The following is a 6,145-nucleotide window of genomic DNA, read 5'->3' as shown; positions in this document are numbered from 1 at the left end:
TTACTTTGATGATATCTTGATTTTGAGCAAGTCATATGAACTACACTTTGATCACTTACGTGTTATTTTTAACGCTTTGAGAGATGCACGTTTGTTTGGTAACCTCAAAAAGTGCATCTTTTGCACGGATCGAGTTTCTTTTCTTGGCTATGTTGTTACTCCATAGGGAATAGAGGTGGATGAAGCAAAAATTGAAGTCATAAAGAGCTGGCCAACCTATGAGACTGTTACTCAAGTGAGAAGCTATCATGGTCTTGCAGGTTTCTATCGGTGATTTATGCGGAATTTCAGCACCATTGCTGCTCTATTAAATGAGTTGACAAAGAAATGAGTAGTTTTCAAATGGGGATCTGCATAAGAACAAGCATTCAAGTTGTTAAAAGAGAAGCTCACCCATGCTCCATTGCTCCAACTCCCTGATTTTGGTAAGACCTTTAAACTAGAATGTGATGCTAGTGGGATTAGAATTGGAGGTATGCTAATTCAAGAAGGTAAACATGTTGCTTATTTCAGTGAGAAATTAAGTGGGCTTAGTCTGAATTATTCCACTTATAATAAAGAATTGTATGCTTTAGTGCGTGTGCTTGAAACTTGGCAACATTATATATGGTCCAAAGAATTTATTATACATTCTGATCATGAATCGCTGAAACGTATTAGAAGTCAAGCTAAACTGAATAAACGACATGCTAAATGGGTAGTATCTATTGAGTCTTTTCCATATATCATTAAACATAAGAAAGGAAAGGACAATGTGATTGCTGATGTGCTCTCTAGGCGTTATACCATGTTATCTCAACTTGATGATAAGATTTTTGGTTTAGAGACCATTAAGGACTCATATGCTGCTGATTTGGACTTTAAAGAAGTGCTTGAACATTGTAACGAAGGGAAGACATGGAATAAATATATACTGAATGAAGAATTGCTCTATCGTGCTAACAAGCTATATATTCCAGTTAGCTCCGTTCGTCTTTTGTTGTTACAAGAGGCGCATGGAGGAGGATTGATGGCACATTTTGGAGCAAAGAAGACTGATGATATGCTAGCCGCCCACTTCTTTTGGCCAAAGATAAGACGTGACGTCGAGCGCTACGTTTTACGTTGTACCATTTGCAACAAAGCTAAGTTTTGCTTAAATCCACATGGTCTTTATATGCCTCTTCTTGTTCCTAGTGCACCATGGGAAGATATTTCTATGGATTTTATTTTAGGACTGCCTAGGATAATGAGGATGAGGGATAGCATATTTGTAGTTGTGAATAGATTTTCTAAAATGGCGCATTTTATACCTTGTCACAAGAGCGATGATGCTACAAACATAGATGATTTATATTTCAGGGAAATCGTTCGCCTACATGGAGTGCCTAATACTATCGTCTCGGATCATGACACAAAGTTTTTGAGTCACTTTTGGAGATCACTTTGGAATAAATTATGGACAAAGCTGTTGTTTTCTACTACGTGTCATCCCCAAACTGATAGTCAAATAGAGGTCGTCAACTGCACATTATCGACCATGTTACGGGTAGTTCTAAAGAAGAATTTGAGGATGTGGGAAGAGTGTTTACCACATATTGAATTTGCTTACAACAGGTCGGTACACTCCACCACCAAGGTAAGTCCGTTCTAGGTAGTGTATGAATTTAATCCTCGTGCTCCTATTGATTTACTACATTTGCCTACTTTTGAAAGACTTAATTTAGATGCTAAGAAACGTGCTGAATTTATTCTTAAGTTACATGAAACAACTAAAAATAATATAGAGAGCATGACTGAAAAGTATAGGATTGCTGGAAGTAAAGGTAGGAAGAAAATAAAATTTGGACTGGGTGATTTAGTTTCATTGCATTTGAGGAAGGATAGGTTTCCAGAACTAAGAAAGTCAATGTTGATGTCTAGAGCTAATGGATCATTTAAGATAATTGAGAAAATTAATGATAAAGCATACAAATTGGACCTACCTGCAGATTTTAGGGTTAGTTCCACGTTTAACATTTCAAATTTGAAGCCATATTTGGGAGAAGAAGATGAGCTTGAGTTGAGGATGACTCCAATTTAAGAGGGGAAGGATGATGAGCCCATGGCTCCTTCAGATACGATCAATACCGCCAATAATCCTCAAATCATACAAGGTCCAATTACAAGAGCACGTGCACGATAATTAGATCACCAGGTGAACTCGTCCCATGCTATTCATGCTTCATTGGATGGATTACTACTAAATTCTTATGTTGTTTTATTACTTAGGAATGTGGGAGAAGCAGCACAACCTTACTCGGACATCACCCCTCGAAGGCCAAGTCTACTCGAACTCGAGGCTGAGCTCTAGTCATGGTCGTGGTCGAGTCCCAGGACAGCACGTCAGTAAAACAGATATAACTCTCTCATACGAAGTCCGTCTTAGGCAATCTTGGACACTCTAGAAAGCTTACTACGAGCGCTTTCCATTGGATATGAGCTCGACCAAATATTCCTTATGGTGTAGTCATAGTCGAAGGAATAAGGTATTGTGTCATCGTTTTGAACCTAGTTGGGTCTTGTAATCGTGTCGGAGTCAGAGTCCAAGTTGTGTACGTCTCTTTCCACGGCTGCATGACCCTAGGTTGACCTCCTCACATCCCCCTTATATATACACAATAGCCATCGTAATTTAGGCCCGAGTTTAGCTTAGATTATTCTGTTTTAGACAGTTACGCTGTTTATCGGTTTGTTGAACCCTAACTGAGTACTTCATTAGTAATTAGCAATATTCAGATTGCATCTACCTGTTCTTACTTATGTTCTTGATTTGCTTGCAGGAAAAGCCTGATTAGCGAGGTCAACCGCGTCTTGGCACGGTTGATAACCACAGAGTAGTGGTGTAGTGCTTGCGAGTGTTCTCGATCTGTTCTGTTCGGAGCCTTTGGATCATCAATGTCGAAGCTCTACCAATCAACTTATCATATTACCTTTCGGAAGATCGGGAAAACGCGCATCAGAGCCCTACCTCCATCCGCTGGACCGCCGATGCTCCAATCCCCATCCGTTGGACCGCTACCGGTCCATCGCATGAGTGTTGAACGCTGACTCCTCATCTTGTCGTCTCCACCGTCGCCACCCATTCTGGGTTGCACTCGTTAGAGATTTGAAGAGGTTAGGCAGTTTGCTAGAGATTCACCTTACCTGCTGCATCAACAGCACAAGATTTGGGCAATTCATGCAGTACACTGGCTCTCACACTATTGCTAGGAGGCACACCCTAGGTACATTCACCAACCAGCTCCAAACCTCCTTCAGCGAGCCCCACCCGCTCATCCTCACTGACCCAAGGACTAATTACCAGGTGAGAAGAATTGTCATTTCACTGTTCCAATATATGCATTTGGTTCATGCTGGAATGTTGATGATGATGTGTCATGCACAATTGTTTGCAGCCAATCAAGGAGTCTGCTATGGGGAACATCCCGACCATTGCCTTCTGTAACACTGACTCCCCCCCCCCCCCTCGACGCGATATGTCAATATTGGAATTCCATCCAACAACAAGGAGAGGAACAACATTGGATGCATGTTCTGATTCTTTGCCAAGATGGTTCTGTAGATGAAGGGGCACTATCCTCCCTGGGCACAAGTGGGAAGTCATGGTATACAAGAGTATTATACTGTTCATTTATCAAATTGGAGATGCATTGTGTGTGAATCTTTTTTATTCCTTTCCTGCTTATGTGTAGGGAACCATCCAAATAATATTCTAATTAATCACCAGGAGGATCATTATTCATAATCACAACCTCGATGATTAAACAGAATATTATCCCGGTAGTCCCGGCACATGTTTTGTGCCCAAGATCGAAACGCATGCCTTCCAACAACTAGCATCACAACATAGCTTAAGAAAGAGTAAGTAATTAACATTTATATTATAAGTCTTTAGCATGCAACCATTTTCAACAATTTACAACAAAGGTAACAACAACTACGCAGCGGAAACATAAACCTATACAACAAAAGAGAGTGGAGTCACATGCCCTTAGACTCCACCCCAAAAGCATGACCTCCGAGAGTAGGATGCACTACTCTTGCCCGCCACCCTGATCAGTGACATTCTTGGGCTGAACCCAACTGAGCACATCCTGCACCTTGCTCGACTCAACTGCAACACCATTCTCTGATAGGACATGACCTAGGAATGCAACCTCCTTGAGCCAAAGCTTGCATTTGCTGAATTTGGTATAGAGTTGGTGATCTCGGAGTCGGCCAAGAACAACACGAAGGTGCTCAGAATGTTCTTCTTCAGTCTTAGAGTATATAAGAATATCATCGATGAAAACCACGACAAACTTATCCAGTTTCTCCATGAATACCATGTTCATCAAGTACATGAAGAACGTCGGGGCATTCGTCAAGCCAAAGGACATAACAGTAAACTCATAAAGACCATAATGAGTCGAGAAAGCCATCTTTTGAATATCCTCTGGTCGGACCTTGATTTGATGATAGCCCAATCTCAAGTCAATCTTCGAGAAAACCCGGGCACCGGTCAACTGATCAAACAGAATGTCGATCCTCGGGAGTGGATACTTGTTCTTGACAGTGACCTCATTCAGAGGACGGTAATCAACACACATCTGAAGACATCCATCGTTCTTCTTCACAAAGAGTGCCGAGCATCCCCAAGGTGAGGAGCTCGGACGAATGAACCCCTTCTCTAGCAACTCCTTCAACTGCTCCTTCAGTTCCGCCAATTTATTTGGCGGCATCCTATAAGATCTTTTTGATACTGGGGCCGTTCCAAGCACTAGATCAATAGAGAACTCCACGGAGCGGTCGGGTGGCATCCCTGGCAACTCATCTGGAAAGAAATCCGGGAATTCACACACCACAGGAAGGCTTAACAGATCCATGGTGGGGACAGCCTTCAGGGCATAAAGACAAGGATTGACACCCTTAAGCTTCAAATGAACTTGAGTGCTGGATAGACCATTAAGAGTGACGATCTGTCGAGCACAATTTATGACAACCTTGTTCTTGGTAAGCCAATTCATCCTCAGGATGATGTCTATCCCTTTGGAGTTCATTACCAACAGATTTGCACCGAAGGGTATCTTATTGATAACCAACGATGCTCTGGGAACACACTGATTAATAAGAACCTCAGCTCCAGGTGTATCTATGAGATAAGGCATAGGAGTGGCGCTAACATTCAGCCCATGACGCCGTGTATAACTCATCGCTTTGAAACAGTGAGAAGCCCCAGAATAAAAAAGAACAACTGCAGGAATGATGACAGAATTAAAACTCATATTCAACGTACCCATCAGTACGTTATCACCCTCGTGAACTTCGTTAGCGGTGGTGTGGTGCGCTCAGCTTGGGGACGCGGGTGGCCTGAGAAGACTGCGGTGCAGACTGAGCAAGTGGTGGCCTTGGAGCGGTCACCACAGCTCCCGGCTTAGGATATGGACAATCCCGAGCATAGTGGCCAACACGGCCGCAGTTGTAGCACGAGCCGCCGGGACCACCTGTCACGCTCACTTGAGAGCCAACGGGTCTTGCAGACTATCCTTGTGGAGCGGAGGAAGACGGGCGCTGCACCATCCACATTGGTCGTGGAGCAGTCGATGCCGACATGTGAGACAGTGGAGATGGATTCTCCGTGCGAACGCGTTGAGAGCTCCCGCCCATGGAAAGCGACAGACCCCTCTTGCGCTTCTTCTCCTCTTGGTGGTTCTTGAGCTTGAACTCCACTGTGATGGACGTGCTCACCAACTTGTTGAAGTCGGTGAACTCATGTACGGATAGCCGGTCTTGCATCTTCGAATTGAGGTTGTTGACAAAGCGATATTGTTTTCTCTCGTCGGTGTTGACCTCATCCTGAGTATATTATGCAAGGTGGTTGAACACCTGCACGTACTCCATCACTGATTTATCTCCTTGCTTGAGGTCCATGAATTCCCTTCTTTTGATCTCCATAAGACCCTTAGGAATATGAAAATCCCAGAATGCCTGGCGGAACTCCGCCCAAGACACTCGATGATTGGCGGGGTGCAAGGCCAGGTAGTTGGACCACCACGCGCCCGTCGGGCCTTGAAGCTGATGAGCAGCGAACAACCCCCTCGTGATCTTCACATCCGAGGAGGGCGAGCTTCTGCTCGATAGTCCA

This window comes from Phragmites australis, chromosome 8 (assembly GCF_958298935.1).
Source record: "Phragmites australis chromosome 8, lpPhrAust1.1, whole genome shotgun sequence".
NCBI lineage: Eukaryota > Viridiplantae > Streptophyta > Magnoliopsida > Poales > Poaceae > Phragmites > Phragmites australis.
Note: the sequence above shows the minus strand (reverse complement) of the source record.